We start from the raw sequence: 23,982 nt of genomic DNA on the forward strand, positions 1-23,982 counted from the left end.
TATAATGTGTGATAGCACATGTCTAAAATACTGTTCCATGTGGGGAAATAAATAGAGTCCACAGTCCCTGTTTCCAAATAGTTTGGTTAGGAAATGAGAATATATGCTCAAGATATGGCTAATAAGTAAATATTTGAATCTAGTAAATCCCTAAATGCACTCCACTCCCTGTACCAGCCAGTTTCCACATTGCAATTAGAAGACGTAATATTTTATTTTATTTTTCTTAGTGGAGGTACTAGGGATTGAACCCAGGGCCTCATACATGCTAAGCATATGCTCTACTACTGAGCTATACCCTCACCCCTTGGAACAAGTGATATTAATGACAGTGTCATGGCAGACTTTTTTTTTTTTTTTTTTCCTTTTCTCTTTGTTGAAAAGGTCCAGTGGAGGCTTCACTGAATAGTTGGGATTCAACTGTTGAAGTGAAGGATTTAAGCACCTGATTGCGGCAGGTGGGAAATGGCAGAAAGTGTCAGGCTTGGTCAACGGGTGACTGGTTTTACTAAAGTGGAGTTGCTTTGGGGGGAGGCGCCTGAGACTGCACAGATAAGTCAAGGTCAAGCTACAAAAGACCTTGAATTTTGAGCTGTAAGATCTGTGTTTGATTTTTCACATTTGGGACATTATTTTCTTAAAAATGTTTAGTAGAACATAATACATAGAATCCAGAGGAAAGTCAGTTTATTTGGGCTCTAATCAATGCTAGTTGTTGCTCTAGGCAAGATGCTTTTTCCTTCTTTGCTTTTATTTGCTCATCTTAAAAATGGTCTAATAAATAAGCCACATCCTCACAGAGTCACTGTGAAGATTCAGTGTGTTAATATAGAAAAATGCTTAAAATGGTGCCTAGCCACAAAAAGTGCCGAGAAATGTTTTTTTACTCTTCCACAGAACACAGGTACTAAAAAGACTTCAGAGACAGCTAAATACGATTTCTCTCTACAGGTGATTTCAACAGCTTTGAGCAATCCAGCGGAGGAAATCCTTTTTTTTTTAAGTTTAATTTTCTTTCAGCCAATGTTTTATGAAATTGGGTTATTTTATATTTTTAATTATTTATTTGTTGTAGTATTTATTTTATTACAGAGTCAAGCATTCTTTACTTTCTTTTTTTTTTTATTGAAGTACAGTCAGTTATAATGTGTCAGTTTCTGGTGTACAGCACAATGTCCCAGTCATGCATATACATATGTATATTCATTTTCATATTCTTTTTCATTAAAGTTTATTACAAGATATTGAACATAGATCCCTGTGCTATACAGAAGAAACTTTTTAAGTCTATTTTTATATATAGTTGCTAATATTTGTAAATCTCAAACTCCCAAATTTATCCCTTCCCAACCCCTTTCCCCCAGTAACCATAAGATGACTCAAGCATTTTAAACAGCACTTATTTATATTCTATAATGCAGTTTTGGAAATCTGTTTTGCAAAACAGAAAATCCTCCTTTATCTATGAAACAAATACAGTCAGTTCTTGCTGTTTGGGCTTATGTGTTCTAAAAAATCCCCCACAAACACCAAAGATGCAAAAACTGAATAACTGCTTCTATGTGAGACACAAGGTTAGGTCCCCATGAACCTCTGCTCACATTTTCTTCAACCTAAACACCATTTCCATTATAGGTTTCCCCCACTTTCCGAGAGCATTCCTATAAAAACTTTCACAAGCTGAAACTACGTAAAGTCAAGAAGCAATTACTTTAGGACACATCTTGCTAAGGAAGGCACAAAATAATGAGATGAAGTGCAGATGGTCAAGTTACAGTTCAAAACCATGGACACTTGACGCTGAGTTCCTGGGGAAGGAGCTTGGCGGCGCCACCCTCACTGCTCTGCTCAGGATGTGCGCTGCCACTGCAACAGCTGGCTGCAAAATGAACGCTGAACGCTATTTCCAATTTTCACCTTTTTGCACCAAAGTGAAAATCCTCCTTGGATGTATTTCAGTTAGCGAAAACATGTACTAATGTAGATCTTCTGTAAACGCAGCGGAAGCCTGCATATTGATTTGTTAACATCTTCCTGAAACTAGCCAGACTTCCATCAGAGTAGAAAACCTGCTCTTATATAAAACCCTCTTTCCACTTAATACTGAGGATATTTTTTTTAAAACTTTCTACATATTCTGATCTGAAGAATCTATCCCTCCTGCAAGTTTAATGTTTTTACAACATAATCATCTTTTGAAATGTGAGTCCTTACCAGCACAAGCCACTCGAGAATTGGTTTACAGTAACATGATGTGACGGGCAATTTCTTGGGCATTCAGCTTCCCAGCAGACTTGTCCACTACACTTTTTTCTCAGTGGTCAGCTCAGCAATCCACAGAGTCAGCCACTTTTCCATCATGCCTGTAGTTTTCTCATGCACTCTGCGGGTGACTTTCACTCTTTGGGGGCCTCACAAAAAGATTGGCCAATTTCCTCTTCCTTTTTCTGGATGTGCCGTATTGTCGGTTTGTTAACATTGAACTTGAGGCCAACAGCACCAAAAACTCATGCCTAGTTAAAAGAAGGATGTGTCTCTAACACACGTATTTTCTGCATTTAGGAATGCTAGGTTGCACTTCAGCACTACTCCTGGGGGTCATTTTGAACAGTGTAATTTAAATAAATAAAATAATAAGAAAATAAGTAAGTGGCACAATAATGTAAAAAATATAACCTTAAACAGAACAGGAAAAGGACATTTGTTTTCTGGCACAGAGCTGAAATGAGAAGGCGGAACATCACCTTGTTTTTCCCTGGCTGGGAGCCTTTACATCAAGTGACTCAATTTTTTGTCACTCAGCACACATCCATGAATGCCCATTAAAGTGCTGCAGGTATTGATTTAGGGATTGAAAATAAATTTGAGTGGGTAGGAAAATTTGTAATAACCATATCCAAAACTAATGAGGATTAACTGTATGATGATAACATCACTTGTACAAGAGGCTGTTTTGCAACAGGAGATTGGAGGATGAAGATATTGCTAAGAGGATGGATGAAGGGAATGCTCACCTCTTCAGCTGTCTCTGATTTTCATAATGACTGCAAGGTTAATGTTAAATAAGATAGTCCTGGTAGAATGTACTTGCATGTGTCATGACTTGCCATGGTTATGTGATAAAAGACAGTTTTAAAGTCATTGAAAATGATAGAAAGTGTGTGAAGAAAAGGGAAACTCCTACACTCTTGGTGGGAATGTAGTTTGGTGCAGCCATTATGGAAAACAGTATGGAGATTCCTCAAAAAACTAAAAAGAGACTTACCATATGATCCAGCAATCACACTTCTGGGTATATATCTGGAGGGAACTCTAATTTGAAAAGATACACGGACCACAGTGTTCATAGCAGCAGTTTATACAGTAGCCAAGACATGGAAACAACCTAAATGTCCATCGACAGATGACTGGATAAAGAAGTTGTGGTGTATTATACAATGGAATACTACTCAGCCATAAAAAAGAATAAAATAATGCCATTTGTAGCAACATGGATGGACCTAAAGATCATCCTTCTAAGTGAAGTAAGCCAGAAAGAGAAGGGAAAATACTGTATATCACTCATATATGGCATCTTAAAAAAAAAAAAAAGAAGAAAAAAAAGGACACTAATGAACTCATCTACCAAACAGAAACAGACTCACAGACACAGTAAACAATCATGGTTACGGGGAAAGGGGGTGGGAACCAATAAATTTAGGAGTTTGAGATTTGCAAATGTTAGCCACTATGCATATAAATAGATTTTTATAAGTGTCTGCTGTATAGCACAAAGAACTATGTTCAATAACTCATAATAAAGTTTAATGAAAAAGAATATGAAAACAAATATATGTATGTATATGCATGACGGGACATTGTGTTGTACACCAGAAACTGACACGTTGTAACTGATTGTACTTCAAATAAATAAATAAATGACGTCATTGAACATTTCAGAGGAGATCTCATAACTGCAAAAAAGAAAAAAAGCTGATGGCTGGACCAATGCAATAGCATGGCTAGTTGTCTTTGGTAAGGGCTGTGTTCATCACCAGTTACATCACTAAGATACATCAGGCAATACAGAGTCTAGTCTTCTGATAGTTGATTTGTCTAAAGTAGAAATCCAGTCACTATATGGTTTGGTCTTAAATATCTATCCATCTAGAAAACAAATGAAAATCTATTACTAGTACTTACAGGTCAGATATGACTTGGAGCTATTTCTTAAACACTCACTTATGGATCATATGAGTATAAATAATATGAAGTGATACCTCTGGAGCAGACACCCAAAGGCCACAAGATATTTCCCAAAGTGGATGTGAGTATATGATGGAAGCAATATTTTGATCAATCTCAAATATTGTTTCCAAAACATTTCTCAAATCTGTCCTTCATTTCTGCTCATGCTGCCACTTCCCTGGTTTAGATCTTATTTAGCCCTCTTTTGATCTAATTCAGTCACTTATTATAAGTTGGCGAAACACCTTCAAGACCCAGCAACGTTGGCAGAAAGAACTAGTGGCTGAGGGACCAGCGACAGGCAGCCCTCCCTTGGACAAATGCCAGCCCACAAGGACAGTCCTTCGCCTTCACTTTGAGCTTTGAGAAGGAAGTTTCTGAGAGTTAAGGTTGTTGGGACACATCTTTATTAAACTAGCTATACTCAGAGTCTCCAAAAAACCTAAAATATTAGAAATAGGTGAACTCGGCAGTATTTAACCTCATTAAATCTGAGTTTTCTTATCTGGAGGGTCAATATGACAGTATGGGCCTGGCCTGCTCTCTGTACCTCTCTGTGTTCCAGTTTCTTGTAGTAAAAAGAGGAAAAGGAAGTTTAAAACTCAAGTTAACCAACAGAGATGGTGCATGGGATTTATATTCACTTTCAAGTCAGGGTTTTGTGACGTTAATTTTAGCCATTCAGACCCGCTTAGGAACTATTTAGTCCTAGTTCCAATTTCTGACAATGCTCAAGAAGAGAAAAGTTGTCAGACCTCTGAGCCCCAGATAAGTGTGATTGATGCTCTAAACTGCGCTGTGATCTGCAGAGAAAATCAGTTACACTTCTGTGCAGCACATTCAGGGTCCTCACTTGATCACAGGCCTCTAACATCAATGAGAATTAGCGTTCAGATATTTCCTGTTTAACTTATATGGGGGGTGTATTTATCTTTTGGGGTTTTTTTAATAACAACATAACTGTTAAAGCTTCTTAGCAAATTCCTTTGGTGTGCATTCTTCTAAAAGTAAATCATTTTAAGCTTAATTGACATCAGACCAGTTTCACTACAACAAGAGCTTCCTTTCGGTTGGAATTGAAAGGGAAGGCATCTCCTTATCAGTTATTTCCAATCCAAGTCTCTGCTCCTCACCCCACTTAGCTTGCCTACCTTCTGCTGTTCTCATCCAAGCAGGAAACGTCCTTAACAAAAGCAGGAACAATTTAGAAATCAGACAGACTGACCCAGTAGCTGAGAAATTGTAAAGTAAATCCTCACTGGAGTTCGTTTTGGGACTTGATTTTTCATCATGGGCTAGAAAGGGTGTTTACCCCTTCAGAGCCACCATAGCTGTCTCTCTGAAGAAAGATAAACTGTGCTCAGGACTCAAAGATGAGATAACATGACTGGTTGTGAACAGAAGGCTAGAAGCTCTGGCAGGTTCGCTGCACAATCCCTTAGATAAATTCAAAGGGATTACCTTAGGCTTGCTGTGTGATCGGCACAAAAGTCCATCAGCCGAGTGGAACGACCCAGTGCTAGCCACTGCTAGGCACTGTGAATAGTGGCCTTCTGACCTGACACACGGGCAGTCCAGGAGACAGAAGGAATGCTCTAGGCAAATTACCTACAATAACTTATTTAGGGGTGTGTCTAATTTTGGATATTTTTTTTCCGCATTTATTTACTTGGCAAGTCTTTGAATTCCAGAAACGCAGAAGTCAGCCAGTCTGCCAGCCCGATGGGCTTGATGGATTGTCTGTCTACTGTACACTCTCTGGACATCAGCACTTTTGGGGAGCTTAGGCAGAAGATAAGAAAGATCTAGATTTAGTAGTCATTGTTGCATTGTTACATGAGCCAGTGGTACCAGCCTCTAAAGCTATAAATAGTAAAGGAACTGAGGCCAGAGAGCCAGGGTGAAGGGTTGTCTGGGCTGGAGCTATTTGTGCACTGGAATAAATCACTTGGAAACAGGTCAAGGTGAAGTCAGAGTGCCTGAAACCATTGTGTGCACCTTATCAAAAAGAGGTTTTCCTTTTCCATCTGTCAGTCAGCCTCCGCATGAAAACCAGAGACAGAAATACCACCCTGCCAACAGCTTCTGTTGGCTAAGACTGAGGCTTTCCTCCTCGTCTATAATTCTAGAATATCAAATGTAAAACAGTGATGCTTGGCTAATGGTATTTTGGCAGGGTGGACATTTGATTGGATATTTCAAGCATTCCTCTTTGTTCTGTACCCATTTTGGCTTTGCAGGAGATTTTTATGGAAAAATGTCATATTTTTGTTAATGTCGTTATAATTCCTTTTTGCCTAGAATTGTAATCAGATCTCAATGTGAAGAAGACTCATACTATAAATAGAGGAAAAAGAAAAGAAAAAAATGGGTTCTTACATAACATCACACACTAGTGTGGTCTCCAGATTAATTAAAGACTTTAATGAAAATGGTAAAACAGTACAGTTTATAGCAAAAAAAAAAATCCTAGAATATCTGTGGCAGGGTCCAGAAAAGATAGCTTTAAAAAATACGAAAAACATAAATATAAAGAAAAATTATCATTTTTATGACATCAAAATAAAGATTACTAGTCAATGAATCACAGCATAAACAAAGAGGAAGATGGCAAAAAGGTAGAAGATATTTGAAATTTCTAAAATATTATAGAATAGATTTCTATAAATCAACAAAGAAATAGATAAAGATGCCCCAGGGAAAAGAAAAAAGCCAAACTCATGAACAGATGATTTTTAGAAGAAACCAGAAAAGCACATAAATATTTAAAGCACATATTTAAAATCATTAGATCATTAGTGATTATTAGTGTCATAGTAATGAGACAATATAAATGAAAACAAGATTTTACTTTGCCCCTTTTAGACGAAGACTAGATAATGCCATGTGAGAATTCAGGGATCTGGGACCCTGGTGAACAGTGTCATTTGGAGAGCAAATCTCTCAACAGATAACACAGAATGAAAAGGTTACAACCTGTGTAATCCTAATTTTGTTACTGGATATGTGGCTCAAAGATATTCTCTCACAGGTCCATAGGGGTAAAGTCAAGTATGTTAACTATCAAATACTTTAAAAATGCAGTGATGCACAAAGCATACTATAACAAACAGACACACCCACACCATCTAGAATTACCAATGGTGACATCTTCAATTATTTTTTTAGGAATTAAAATCCTGTAGATAGTACCAAATTTCTCATTCATCACCATAACTTTCCATCTCCTGTCTTTGCTCTACATACGTCAAAGACATCAGTACCACGATTTTGCTCTGCATCCCTGCAGTTCATTTTGTGTATTTAGACTTACATAGACATTACACATACTCAGTATCTAATATACATCATTTTCAACAGGTAAAGTTTCTTGAAAATATGCATAAATGTCATCAAAATACAGTAGCATTCTAATCTTTACTATTTTCACTTAATTTTTCAACTTTATTAATAATTATATGGATATTATATTGTAATTTATATAGATGTTATGAAAATATATAAAATGAATACAGTAAAATGTATATCACCCTCCTATTTCTGAACCCCCATCACTAAGTTTTTTTCCCTGAATCTCTGATTTAGCTACCATTATCAATTTTGGAGACACTCTCCATAGAAACATATATGTATACAAGACCTCCCTTTTATGCCAAATGTATCTTAAAGTTTAGAATCAGTTCATTGACCATTAGTAGTTATTTATCACCCAAAATGACTTGCTTTTTGCTTTATTTCTTTAATCCCCCTTTTCAAGCTAATTTGTTTATGTATATATAGCAAGAGCACTGAATTTATTTTTTGATTTTATTATTTGTTTTAACCTTTCTCGGGCTCAGAAATGTTTTATAAATAATTTTGCATATATGTTCTACAATACCCTTTTCAAAGGCTCATAACTGACCCACTCTACACTTTGTTCTTCCATTCAAAGATCACTTTTTAACATTACATTTGAAGTTAATGTTGCAAATTCATTTTTCCTTGAGAGAACTTTTCCTTACATTTATACTTTCCCAAAATTTTTCATATGTTCCATTAATCAAAGAAGGAAGTATATGGCATTTTTTTTTTTTACTTCATAAGTAAAATCCAGACATCATGATATTCTCAACCGTTAAGTCATCTTACACAAAAGCTTCCCATATGCTTCATATGGCCGTGGATTGGGACCATGTCCAGGTAGACGGTGAAGTCAGTGGGGTGTCAGGGAGTCCTGGGAAGCTGTTAGCTGGAGATTGTAGTATCAGGAGGGAACCTGCACATTGGCTGCCCTGCACTTCCTTGTAGTTCATTATATTCCCCTACTGTCTTAAGCCTATAATCAAGAAGGAGGGCCACTGTTATATCCTGCATAAAAATTTAGACTATTAATTTTAGTGCACTCTTGCCTGACAAGAATGTGTTCTTTTTTTTTTTAATTTGGGGAGAGAGATTGTTTCCAGTATCTTTGAAAATCTTTATGGAGTTACTCAAACTAGATTCCCCACCCTCACCCTGAGGATGAAGAGTCAACCAGATTGCTCATGTTGGTTGCCAGAATGAAGGGTGATAACATCAGTGTGGACCCCAGTCCTCATCCTGTTTCCTACCTCCATCTCCAGCAAGCCTTCCAGTGCCTTTAGATTGACCTCATGTTTCTAACAGGTGAACCCACTAGGCCAGCTGTCATTTGCAGTCTCCAGGATGGAATTGGTCCCTGCCTTTATAGCTTCTTGCCTGGGACTGCAATGGATTTTCATTATCTGTGGTCCCCTTTTGTTCACCTTTTGGATCTAGACTGATGACTGAATTCTTTTCTCACACATCTCATTCCTTAGTGATAGGATAGCTTATTTAAGTTGTTTATCTCTCAGTTCTGTTCCTGCCAATCTCTTGATTTTTATCCTGGCTTTTTCATCTTTGGGGAATTTTTGTAGGATTTAGGTGCCTGCCTGCTATAATTTCAGAATTTTTCTAAGTTCCAGTTTTATTTGCTAGCGTTGTTTAACCCAAAAACGTCTTCAGTTAATGTTGAGTGCAATTACTCACTTGGTCCTCATCCTCCAACTTCTGCCTTTACAAAAGGGTGTTCTTTCAGGCCTGATTCATTATCATGAGACCCTGGCACCTTTTGTCTGACATCTGCTTCCTCCTCCCATCAGCACTCTGCCTCTCCATACTGACTCCTGAGTTAGCACTGACAGTGCTATTTCCCAGGAAGTCTCTGCTGGATCCACTTCATTTCTTTCTAAGGCTCATTCACACCACGCTGTGTCTCAACTCGAGTTACTCTGATACCATATCTGGGAAGATGTATCTCAGAATGAGTAGCAAATAGACTCTGCTTCCTATTTTTCTTCAAGAAGCCAAATTCTAAAATTTGATCATCTATAGGAATAAAATACCTTTCATTTTTTTCTCCATGATATAAGGAGACAAAGAAGGAAATTAAGAAGAAAAAAAAAAAGTAAAATTGCAGTCACGTCTCTACCTGTTATGAGTTGAATCACTGCCCACCCCCAAAAAAAGGTATGTTGGTGTCCACATCCCCAATACCTTAGAATGTGGCCTTATTTGGAAATAGAGTTTTTGCAGATGTAATTAGTTAAGTTAAAAATGAAGTCAGCCTGGAGCAGGATTCATTGCTAATCCAGTGTCATAGTTTTTTTATTTGCTTGTTTTGTTTTTTTCAGAGTTATTTATTTACTTTTTTTAGTTGAAGTATAGTCAGTTTACAATATTGTGTCAATTTCTGGTGTATAGCATTATGTTTCAGTCATACATATACGTACATATATTCCTTCTCATATTCTTTTTCATTTTCATTTATAAGGATGACCATGTGAAGACAAACACAGATAGAATGCCAGGCGAAGATGGGGGCACAGATCGGAGTAGACAAGCCAAGGATAGCCAAGTATTGCTGGCTGTCCCCAGAAGCTAGGAGAGAAGTGTTAAGATTAAATATAAAATGGAAACCAGACTTGAGATTCCCCGGAGCAGACAAAACCATTTAAGCCATGTAAGCAAAACCAGATCTAGCTTTTTTCATGAACGTAAGCGAAACTTAAGTCATTGTTTGTAAATGACTCTGACAATCACAAAAGAAACTTACATCATCTTCCTAAAATTGGTGTGAGTTGATCACCCTTAACCAGTCCTTTGCCATCTAGAAACCCCTCTTGTAATAACCAATCCTTGTGAAGGGTAATGACTTCCTCATTTTTACTTTGCAAGCCATCCTGTAACTCCATGCCCCTGAACTTCACATCTGTCTTTGAATTTGGAAGTTCCCATTCATGAACTGCTTTTATATGCACAGTAAACTCTTATTAAGTACTATTTATTAATTTGATGGTTTAAAATTTGCTATTTCTGAATTTTTGACAGAAGCATGGAACAAATTCTCCCTCAGAGCTCTCAGAAGGAACCAAATCTACTGCCATATTGACATTGGACTTCCTGGCCTTCAGAAATATGAGACAATAAATTTCTGTTGGTTAAGCTACCCAGTCTGGGTCATTGTTATGGCAGCCACAGAAAACTGATACACCAGTTATGTTGATGTAAGAAACAAAGTAAGTGGAGATACTGCTACTGGATTAATAGATTATCCATGATTTACATGGAGAGTAACACTGTTAACAACATGAAGGTTAAGTTCTAATTTGCATAGAAATATATCTTGTTCCTTGTGGTCCTGTTCCAAGAGAATGCCATCACTTAGAAAGATTAAGTATTTTTCTTTTCCACAAAACATATTTTTTTCACATCATAAAATGAACATCATTAAAGAATAAACTTTCCCAGTAATGTATTTGGTTTCATATAACAGTAAAATATGCAGTACAGGAAAGAATGTGTTTTATCATGGCTACAAAATCAGCTTTTTGAATAGAATTTGTAACATAATTCGTTTGTCAGTTGTAAGGAAAATTAAATAAAATGCTGAATCAATTCGTAGTTCAGATGTTTCAATCTTTTAAATGTACTGATGGAGAAGATAGATAGATGTATATATACACACACATAATTTTTGAGTTATTTGTTTCCACACACATTTCTAGCTGTAACATATGTAAGATAGTGTTTGACTTTTGAAAAATATGAACATATAAATAATACTGATTCTCTCCTTAGTCTGAATTGATCCTCAAAACTTTCTTTTTAATTGTGATCTTATTGCAGGATTAAAAAAGAAATCCGTGACTTCTCTACTTGCATAGAATTGTGTGATAATTGTTCATTTCTCCTTTCTTGCCTTCTGTTCTGAGACTGGGTCCTTAGTAAAAGGAGTACAATAGCTACATTCCTTGAAGACTATGTGCTAGTCACTGTGCTAAGGCTTAATCATTGTCACATTAAACAGCAAATTCAAAAGGTCTGAATGGCCTTGGTATCAGTTGTTCCAAGGATTTACTTATAGTTACCAGGTCACCATTTCCATTCAATATTGAATTGGAGGCCACTTCAAACAACATGATTGATACCAGATTAAATTTTTTTTTAATATCCCAATGTGTTTTTAAGATGGTGGAGAATACCAGACAGTTTGTTATTCCAAAGGTAGTGTTTGTCTTGCTTTACAGACATAGCTTGAGTTTAGTACACTGACTGTGAGACTTGGAATCCTCCTTCTGACCACTAAACTCATTTTGCAAAGTGCAGTTGCCAATAGCTGGCAGTAGTATATTTTTGAATTGATACTCAAAAACATTTGTCAACTTGGGCCCAAAATCATTAAATGGAAGAAACATGTTTACTCATTTTCCTCTTTTTCAGAAGAACTTGAAGAATTCTTCATATGATGACAACAGGAAATTAAATAAAGTCCAAATCACATTTTTGTTTTCTGGGTTTTTTCAATATTTGGAAATGCTCACTTATATTATTCAGATTCATTTCCTAATTCTGAAATTGACATAGATTCTAAGGAACAAAATATCCTACTTTTCACTGCACAAGTACACGCAAATACACAGCAATAACAACAAAAAATCATCTATTCTAATTTGGCCATAAGTGAATTATATATATTGGAACTAGACAGATATTGATGGTCAGAACTGGATCTAGACGGCTTAAATTATATACAATTATAAAACCTTTTTTAGCAATTTTTCTTCTCAGACTTTATCAGTATTTTCTGAGTTTAATTGCTTCCCATTACCTATTTGTTTCACCTATGTTAATACTGTTTTTCCAGGTCACCAAGACAGCAACAAAGGAGACTCCTAAATACTCCTTCTCCAATTACTCACAAAATATACAGCCACATGCAAAGAAATTCCCTCTGTGAGAAATCAAAAAACTATTTGAGTGACTCTGACACACGGGGTGACAGAAAATATCTGCATCGAAATAGGTCAGTAGTATTGAGACCCTCTCACCATAACCCCACCCTCCACACAGTGCCATACAGTCAGGAGGAAACCGCTAACTCCCAGCTTCTCTGTGAGAAGTAAAGGGATGGACCAAACCTTTTGCACCTCAACTTTTAAGGCTGACACCTGTGAGACAGGCCCCCAAATCACCTAACTCAGAAAGCCAACAGCGCTTGTGTTCATGAGTCCCAGGACACTACAGCAAATAAGGAAGCGATTGTAAATAGGCACAAGAGCACTCACTATGGCTATACCTCCCAGGCCCAGTGCAGAGAGAGTAGGTAAAAATACCTGTATCCCAGTCTTTCTCCAGAAAGGATTTGACTGCATATTTTATAAGCTGATGCCTGAGGGTCCAGCTTCTAATTAGCATGAATCTAGGTGCTGACTGTAATCTTCCCTGGAGCCCAAAAGAGTCACTAGGCACTTTCTCCTACTTCTGTCAGTGGCTTACTCCAGTGAAACCAAGTCACCAGCATATCCCTGAACGGAGGTTGTTCACACATCCAGCACATCAGCTGCTATGGTGACCTCCCAAGGGGCTGGCTCCCAAATCAACTAGTTCTGGGAACTAATGGCTGCTCAGCATTCATGAGTCCCCCAGGGATCACACAGAACAAAGAGGTTCTATCTGGGCACACAGGTACTCATAGTGATTATTCCCTCTGACTCAAGACAAAGCAAAAATACCCAATCTCAATTTCTCTTTGGTAGGGGATAATCTGTATATCTAACATTCTGATGTTCCCAGCTGCTGCATCAAATGTACATATAGACTGAAGTGAAGGGATGGAAAGAGATATTCCATGCAAATAAGAATCAAAAGAGAGAAGAGGTAGTTATAATGATGTCCAACAAAAGAGATGTTAAGCCAAAGACTGTAACAGGAGACAAAGAAAGTCATTATATGGTGATAATAGCATCACTTAATCAGGAGGATATAACAATTGTAAATATTTAATGCACTTAGCACTGAAGCACCTAAACACAGAAAGCCAATATTAATAGATATGAAGAGAGAAATGGAGAGCAAACAACATAGGTAAGTAAATACTCCACTTAGAATGGATTGACCATCCACACAGAAAATAAATATGGAAACATTGGATTTAAAGGCATGTTAGACCAGATGAACCTAACTGAAAAATACAAAACACCCCATCCAGCAGCAGCAGGATAAGCATTCTTCTCAAGCATACAAGAAATAGGCTCCAGGATAAATCATGTGTTAGGCTACAAAACAAGTCTTGATAGATGTGAGAAGACTAAAATCATATCAAGCATCTTTTCCAACAAAAATGATAGTAAATCTAGAAATCAATTACAGGAAGAAAACTAGAAAATTCCCATGTATGTGGAGAATAAACAACATGCTCATAAACAAACAATAGTTCAAAGAAGAAATCAAATGGAAAATCAAAAAAATCTTGAAACAAATGAAAAAGGAAGCACAACAAACCAAAGTTTATGGGTTACAGCAAAAGAGGAAAGTTTATAGCAATAATGACCTATATTAAAGAAAAAATTCAATGAAACTTTACAATTCAATGAACAAGAAGATGAAGAACAAACAAAATCCAAAGTTAACAGAAGGAAGGCAATAATAAAAGTCAGAGCAGAAATAAGTAAAATAGGGATTATAAACACAATATAAAGATCAATAAATATAAGAACTGTTTTAAAAAATAAACTTGAGAAACTTTTGCTAGATTAACTAAGGAGAAAAGAAAGTAATAAAAATCAGAAATGAAAAAGGAGACATTAAAACTGATAACAGAGAAATGCTATGGATCATAAGAAATTACTATGAACAATTAGATGCTACTAAATTTGATAACTTAAAAGAAATGAATCTAGAAACATACAACTCACCAAGACTGAATCATAAAGAAATAAAAAATCTGTACAGACCAACTACTAGTGAGGAGATTGAATCAGTAATCAAAAACTTCCGAACAAAGAAAAGCCCAGGGCCAGATGGCTTCACTGGTGAATTCTAACAAATATTTGAAGAAGAAATAATACCAATCCTTCTCAAGCTCTTCCAAAAACATTGAAGAAGAGGGAATATTTCCAAAATAATTTTACAAAGCCAGCATTACCCTAATACCAAAGCCTGCCAAGGACACTACAAGAACAGGAAATTACAGGTCAATATCTCTGATAAGCATAGATGCAAAAAATCCTCAGCAAAATACTACCAAACCTAATTAACAGTACCTGAAAAGAATCATGCACTATGATCAAGCAGAATTTATTCCAGGGATGCATATAATTTTAACATATGCAGATCAATCAATGTGATATACCACATTAACAAAATGAAGGATAAAATTCATATATCACCTCAATAGATGCAGAAAAGCAGTTGACAAAATTCAACATCTCTTCATGATAAAAACTCTCAACAAACTGTGTATAGATGGAACGTACCTCAACATAATAAAGGCCATATATGACAAACCCACAGCTAACAACATACTCAGTGCTAAAAACTGAAAAATTTTTCTTCTAAGATTGGGAAAAAAACAAGGATGCTCATTCTTACCAATTTTATTCAACATGGTACTGGCAGTCTTAACCAGAGTGTAGTTAGGCAAGAAAAATAACTAAAAGACATCCGAATTAGAAAGAAAGAAAGAAAATTGTCTCTGCAGATAGAGTGATTTATATATGTATATACATAGAAAACCCTAAAGACGCCACAAAAAGTGAAATGAATTTATAAAGTTGCATTACACAAAATAAATATAAAAAATCAGTTGTGTTTCTATCCATTAAGAATAAACTATCAGAAAGAGGCATTAAGAAAACAATCTTATATATGATAGCATCAAAAGGAGAAACATACTTAGAAACAAATTTAACCAAAGAGGTGAAAGATCTGTACATTGAACTTTATAAACCATTGATGAAAGAAATTGAAGACAAAAATAACTGGAAAGATATTTGTATGTTCATGGATTGGAAATATTAATATTGTTAAAATGTCCATATTATCCAAAGTGATAAAGAGTCAATGCAGTCCCTATCAAAATGCCTATGACATTTTTCACAGAAATAGAAAAAAAAAATCCTAAAAGTCATAAGGAACTATAAATGACCTTGAATAGTCAAAGAAATCTTGGGAAAGAACAATAAAACTAGAGGTGTCACACTACCATTTCAAACTATATTACAAAGCTGTAGTAATCAAAACAGTATGGTATTGGTATTTTTAAAAAAATCATCAATAGAACAGAATAGAGGGTGCAGAAATAAACCCACATATAAGGTTAATTAATTTTCAGTAAATGAGCCAAGAATGTTAATATTCCAAAATATTCAACAAACTCATGCAACTCAATTGCAAAAGAACAAATAACCCAATTAAAAAATGGGCAAAGGACCTGAAAACACATTTTTCCAGTGAAGACATACAATTAGCCAACAGGTTGATGAAAAGGTGCTCAACACTACTTATCAATAGAGAAATGCAAAACAAAATCACAATGTGAGATCACCACACATCTGTTAGAATGACTATTGTAAAAAGACAGGAGGTAACAAATGCTGGCAAGGACGTTGAGAAAAAGGAACCCTTTTGCATTGTTGGTGGAATGTAAGCTGTTGCAGTGACTATGGAAAACAGTATGGAGATTCCTCAAGAAATTAAAATAGAATTATCATATGATCCAGCAATTCCTCCTCTGGTTATATATTCAAAGGAAATGAAATACTGAAATTATATCTACACCTCCATGTTCATTGCAACATTATTCACAACAGCTAATATATGGAAACAACCTAAGTGTCGGTCAAAGGATGGATGGATAAAGAAAACATGGTATCTATAGACATTATATATAATATGTATATATGCATATATTTGCAGATGAACAATATCTATATACATACACAATGGAATATTATTCCATCTTTCAAAAGAAGGAAATCCTGACATTTGCAACAACATTGATGAAACTGGAAAGCATTATGCTAAGTGAGATAAACCAGACAGAAAAAGGCAAATTCTGCATGGTGTCACTTATATGTGAAACCTAAAAACTAAAATTAAAGCTAGGTGTTGGGGGAAGCAAGGAGAGGTTGGTAAAAAGGCACAAACATTCAATTATAAGATTAAGTTATGAGGAGCTAATGTACAACATCATGACTATAGTTGATAATATTGTATAGTGAAATTTGCTAAGAGAGTAAAACTTAAGTGGTCTCACACACAAAAAGGTAAATATACAAAATGAGGGACATGTTAATTAACTCAATGGTGGAAATCCTTTCACAATGTATACGTACATCAAATCATCATGTATATACTCTAACTATATTACAATTTTGTCAATTATACGTAAGTAAAGCTGAAAAAAGAAAAAGTAGCTTTCCAATTATTTTAAAGTCTTAATGGGGTGAGTTATCTTAGGCACTGATAGAATTCAGACATTTGTAGAATGCTTTAATGATTTTAGATGCAATTATATTTAGTTCTCAAACAACCCTGTCTCTACTTGACCAATGAAGAAATTGAGAAATGTTAAATTATTTGTAATAGTCACACAGCTGATAAATGATAGACTTGGAACATGGATTTAATTTTTATTCTGTATGCTATACTCTCTGCATCCCCTTGTACTGCTACTATCTCTTCTCTGTTACATCTACATTGGCCGTAAAATCTAGCACAGCGCTTTTCCTACCATTCATGAAAAATAGCTGGGAATTAAAAAGATTTTATACTTACTACTTTCTTATAGCAGGTAAATATTCTTCTACATTTTACAAAGGAGAAGACAAAGGCTCACTGAAATTGTGATTTGTCTTAAATTAGTATGCCATGGGATATGAATTAGATTAAAGTTTTCTTTCTCTTGACCATGGTGTGCACTGTCATTGTTTGAGTCAGAGTCTCTTCCTGTTTTCGGCTCATCAGCCAGAGAAGATGCTTGTCCATATTCAAAAAAGTAAAAATCTCACCAAAGAAGACTTTGTATCAAAAGTAAAAAACAGGCATGACATTTTAAGCTCTTTTCACTGGCAGATGATAAACAGGAAAATATTAAACCAAGAACCACTGAAATGTCGAGCTATTGTTACCAAGACAATAAAAACGTTACAGAAATAAATTCTTGGTTTTGAAATTTTTTACGGCACGAGTTCTCATGATTACAGACCAAAGCTTTTAAGAAGACTAACGCATTCCTCCAAATCAAATCAAATTGCTTTGTTACAAAGTATTTCCCTTCTTTCATTTTCTCCTGTGTTTTGTGAAGACTCCTGAAATGTTAGTTATCCTAAAAATGCGTTACAAATATTTAGCAAAGGAAGTCAATTGTCATTTATTTTAAATATTGCATTTAACAATAGGACAGTTGACATCCTAGGTTTTTTCTTCCTTCTGATTTTTTTTTTTAAATCCTTGGAATTTAAAAACCTTTCTGCGTGACTTTGTTACAAAAAAAATTGTAACAAAAGTCAGTAAAGGAAAAAAAAAATCAGCAGATTTAGGGAATAGAGTCATCTAAAACGGCTATGAACACCACCTGCATTTCAGCTGCAAATGTGGATCAGGTCACAAGGAGGAAGTAGGCATTCTGGTTTTATATTCAGCTAAAAAGTAGCAAGAATAAGCAATTTATGTGTATATTTTCTCTATAATTCTATTTCAAGTTTTAAAGTGATTTGAAATGTTAGTCAAATTGTAATGAGCCTTCTTCTTTCCTCTTTTAAGTGATGTAGTTGAAATGAAGTGGAATAAATAAAGGTCCTGTAGTGATGAACAGAAAACCCAGAAGCCAGGATGCTACTTGGTCTGAGATGTTCACTTTTTAAATCCCTTAAGATTTTGGCAAAAGTTGGAATGAAAAACAAGTTTGTAAGAGACTAGTTGCCAAACATCCAAGGATTTGAGAAGTGACCAGAAGGTTAATAGATGACAGTAATATAGAGGGGCAGAGATAGGTCAAAGATCCCAATAAGAAGGAGTGGTACTCTGGTAGAAGCAGTAGGGAGCCAGGAGAATGTTGACCATTTCATCTTACTCCTCAGTTTGTCAGGTATATAAGTCTCCCAGAAAAGGGTCTTTCTGGCGTCCTTGGAGAATTCTCACGCTTCATTTAGCAGAAGGAGGTAGAAGAGGATTCTCAGGAAAGCCAAGAATGTTGGAGAGTAGTCCCACTCAGTATAAAGGCTAGAAGATGGCGTAGAGAATGGGGAATAAGGGCGAAGCTGAAGAATTACAGAACAAGTACAAGGCGAGGAAAGAGGGTATCGGTGAGGGGAGAGTGTCCCTTTCGCTTGGTGAACAGGGAGTGTGTTAACTAGACAAAGCTGGTGATGTTCTTTCAGTGTTCCAAGTCATCAACTAAGTGTACATACAAGACAGTGTCTGTTTCTTGAAACAGAACATTGAAGGCTGCTGCGAGGTTTGAAGAAAGGCAACAAGAGCAGGGCTGGTTTATGATGCTCAGGGATAAAGAGAAGGCGCTGAAGAGGGAGAAGGTTTGTTCTAGAGACGCTGTCCTGCAGCGTGTAGAGCAGGAGAACGGGCGATAAGGGAACGGTTTGCCTCCTGGAGTAGCAGCTTAAAAAGCCTGTCAAGTGAAAGGCTTGTGACTGATTTCTGCACCAGGCCAGCGCTGTGACAGGTTTAAAGAAGAACAAGGAGAATTCTGGTTACAAGGCATTTCTTCCAGAAGCAGAGACTCAATCACACTTTGTAGATGAGGCACCGTTCAAAAGGGAAGGACGGGAAAAGGTAGAAGCTTTAATGATACAGGAAGCCTGCAAATAAAGGCAATAAAAGCTGAGACTCTCCAGAAACAGCTCATTTCCAAATGTGACTGTGAGTAACCTCATAACTTCGTGGCATTGCATTTAAGATGAAACCCAAAGTAACAAACCAAGTTAAAAAAATATGTAAAGATTTACATGATATATGTAAAAAATGTACAAGAGTAATTGTTGGCCAAATGAGGTGTATTGCTTCAACCCTTCTACTTTGGTAAAAGAACGACATAGTAAATAGAACCACCATAATAAACAGAAAAAGTCTGCATTAGCAGTAGAACTATCATGTTAAAATTTTTCCATATCCTATCCAATAAATACAAATGCTTTTAACCGTATTTCAGAGAGTTGGCTCATCCCGAGTTAGGCAGATTATATCATCTGAGGGCCCAGTCCCCATAAAACAACTTTCACTTCCGGCACCAGCTGCAAGTCTGAGCAGCCCCAGTGCCGCCCTCGTTTCAGACCACCTGGCTACAAATTCCGGGGTTACCACAAACACCCTTGGGTTCAATCATTTACTAGAAAGACTCACAGAACTCACTGGATGTGATTACACTCTCAGTCACATTTTTCACAGGCCAAGGATACAGATTAGAACCAGTCATAAGAAAAGACACAGAGCACAAAGTCTAGAAGGATTCCAAATGTACAGATTCCACCGTCATCAAGGTCTGTTAACCTCTTCGCATCCATGTATGATAATATGCAAATACAGGCACACGTTGTTTGACTGTGCTCCGAAGGATCGTGTTTGGCAGATACTGAGCTTTTAACAAATTGAAGGCTTGTGGCAGCCCTGCACTGAGCAAGTCTGTCGGCACCATATTTCCAACAACATTTCTTCAATACACGTCACATTTTGGTAATTCTTGTAATGTTTTGAAGTTTTTCATTACTATTATATTTATTGCGATGATTTGTGGTTAGTGATCTTGGATGTTACTATTGCAAAAAGATTACAACTCACTGAAGTTTCAGATGAAGGTTAGCATTTTTTAGCAATATTCTTTTTAAATTAAAATATGGACTTTTTTTTCAGACACAATGCTATTGTACACTTAATAGACTACAGTACTGTATAAACACCTTTTATATATGCATTTGGAAACAGAAAAATTTGTGCGACTTGCTTTATTGAGATACCCTCTTTATTGCAGTGGTCTGGGGCTTAACTCACAAAACCTCCAGTGTACGCCTATATTTTATTCAAATATATGTGTATTTGTGGAGACTCTATTTAATAAATATCCGTTGAGCAGGTTCTGTGTGCCAGGCACTGTCTACATCTTAGGAAATTACTCTTTTTTGGTCTCCTGAGAAGAAGCATTGACAGATTTTTTTTTTCTACCAGACTATCTTTTTAAGGATGTTTGTGCAGCAAGCAGCCTTGAAAGAGAGAGATAGTGTCTCCTTCCAGAGCAGAAGGTAGATTTACTTTATGTCCAGGAATTTAAAGATAATGCTTCCTCTGGGGGAGAGACCTGGCAGAACTCCCTGAAGCCTCATGCTAAGATCGGGGTTACCAAGCTCAGAGTTCTTCAGATGTGATCAAGCACTGTGAGCACAGCATGTACCTGGGCCCACATCCAGACCACTCCCATGGGATCTGAGGGATGAGGAGCAAGAGAAACCGATATAAATATGAACTCAGACCGTCTGCTGTGCCATGAGTAGTAAAGTCATTTGTCTCTGGTCCAGGAGCCTCGTGCCTTCTGCCAACACCCATCCCCCTGTGGCAGGCTAACTTGCCAAACTGCAGTTGGTTACGATCTCAGGCTCTTCGTGGATCTTGACACTAGGGACCGTGAGTAGAGTGGTAAACAAAACAGGCAATTCCCTCTGAGCTCCTGAGCTTATATTCTAGCTGTGTCTACTTTACATGTGCATTTGTTCACATGTGTTTGTACAGACAGACTATGTACTTCTATTTCCTCACTTCTAATGTACTCCACAGCAGATTTCTCTAATGAAATCAGTCTTTCAAAGGTCACCGATGGCTTCCAATTTGCCAAACCTAACAATCTGTTCAATTTCATCCTTCCTGACCTCACCACAGTTTTTGGCATGTGGTCCATTTCTGTATCTTGAAATCTCAGCTGATCCTGGAAGTGTTCTCATGAGATCCACTGAGATTAGTAGTGTACTTTTATCTTTATCCACAACACATAACCTTCATAAAAATACCTGTATATACTGGATTTTTTTATTTATGTCAATTTAGCTGAGACTGAGAACTATGTACCTCAGAATCCCCTTCGCTAGATGATTCTGGATTTGAGCTGGATAAAAAAGGAGCTCGTCTGAGTGAAGAAACCAACAATCTTGGAAGGCTGTGACTGTCGAGAACAGGGTGACAGAAAGTCATAGGGTGTTCATTGGGCTCCAGTTTCAGCTCATCTTTTTACTGCTTCCATCAACCTACAGTAGCTCCAAGCCAACTACCAAGCTATATTGAGGGGGTAGCTTCCACAGACCTCTTCTCAAACACCTCTTCTTGTATAAAGTCCCAATCTGGTAGCCAGACATGTGCATTTTCTGGAGCTTTCCAGCAATTTCTGACCTGTCCACCCACAACAGGCTGTCTCAGTGAGTGACTTTTGCTGAATTTAATTTCCCTGTTCCAGACCTTCTCATGCCCAGGTCCTGCTACATGTCTGTAAGCTTTAATTTCTATAATAAATCCCTTCTACCCATAATACCATTAGTGCTCATGTTTACAGACCAAATTCTAAAAGATACCATGCATTAGATTAAAATTAAGTAATTATTCTTTAAAAATTAATTACCCATTCTATGAGTAAAACCTGGGAATTTTTCTCACTAGTTCTCAGAATGAAAGACAGAGGACTTATCCGAAGATATATATGAACCTTTGAAACCTCTAAAAATAAGGTATATCATTAGACTAAGACAGGGTTGTTTATAAAATAAGGGCATTTAGACTCAAGAGCTGTCTATTTCAGTCACACATTTAGTCTTCCACTATGGGCTGAATCATGCCCCTCTATCAAACTCATATGTTGTAGCCTTAACCCCCAATGTGACTATATTTGGAGACAGTGTCTTTAGGAGGTAGTTAAGTTTAAGTGAGGTCCTGCATGTAGAGCCCTACTGTACCCGGACCACAGCCTTATAAGGAAGACATATAAAGGAGAGGAAGACAGAGAGGAAGTCTCTCTGCTTTGAAGACATGATGAAAAGGTGGCTGTCTGCTTCTCAGAGTCTCATCACAACCAAGCGTGCATCCTAATCTTGGACTTTCCAGGCTCTAGGGCTGTAAGAAGATTAATTTCTGTTGTTTAAGCCTCCCAGTCTATGGTGTTTATCATGGCAGCCTGAGCTAAGATACTTTCTATACGACCTCAGGCTCAGTTTGTCTGTAGAATCCACTTCAGAAGTCCTGCCTTACACAGCATTCTTGGGTGGGATCATGCCGGGTAGAGCCTTATAGGGGGCACTAATAAATTCAATTTGTACACAGATTTTCATCCACTTCTCCTATAACCAGCACCCCAACCTGGCCCTGGCCTGCTTAGGATTTGATGCCTCCAAGTACTTCTCTCTGTGGCGTGAACCATCTTGCTTTCTGTTGATCTCACCTCATGGGCATTTTAGGATTATTGCCATCTCTCTGCAGTGATGGCTCCTGTCCAATTCTCTTGCACCATGTGGACTTTATCTTTTTAAATTATTTCATTGGCAATCAAGAGGAAAAGGTAAATGTGATATCCTGCTTCACCAGCAGTCCCAATATAATAGGCAGAAATCATTTTAAATTACTCTGGTTTAATAATAAAAATTGGTGTATTTTATAAAAATATTGGGTATAAAAATGTACTGCTTCACAACCTCAATGTCCATCAACAGATGACTGGATAAAAAAGTTGTGGTATATTTGTTCAATGAAATACTACTCGGCAATAAAAAGAATAAAATAATACCATTTACAGCAACATGGATGGACTTCGAGATTGTCATTCTAAGTGAAGAAAGCCAGAAAGAGAAAGAAAAATACCATATGATATCACTCATATGTGGAATTTTTTAAAAAGTAAAAGAAAAAAGAGGACACTGATGAACTCATGTACAAAACAGACACAGACTCACAGATGTAGTAAACAACCTCATGGTTACCAGGGGAAAGGGGATGGGAAGGGATAAATCTGGAACTTTGAGATTTGCAAATGTTAGACTCTATATATAAAAATAGATTAAAAATAAACAAATTTCTTCTGTGTAGCATGGAAAACTATGTTCAATATCTTGTAATAACCTTTAATGAAAAAGAATATGAAAATTAATATATGTATATCTGTATATATGCATGACTGGGACATTAGGCTATACACCAGAAATTAACACATTGAAACTGACTATTTCAATTTAAAAACGTGTACTGCCTCAGGTGTTATGTGACTTTGATTGGTTTCTTAGTATTAATTATTTGGGGAGAAAATTATATAACTTTGGAAGCTATATCTTTCAATATATGACCCCTTTAGCATCTTAGTGACCTGTCAGAATTAACTAGATTACCAAGATGGCCAAGCTGGCTTCTAGGACATGACCAACCCCCTGAAAGAATCTGACTCATTATGTACTGGGC

This window comes from Camelus dromedarius, chromosome 2 (genome assembly GCF_036321535.1).
Source record: "Camelus dromedarius isolate mCamDro1 chromosome 2, mCamDro1.pat, whole genome shotgun sequence".
Lineage (NCBI taxonomy): Eukaryota > Metazoa > Chordata > Mammalia > Artiodactyla > Camelidae > Camelus > Camelus dromedarius.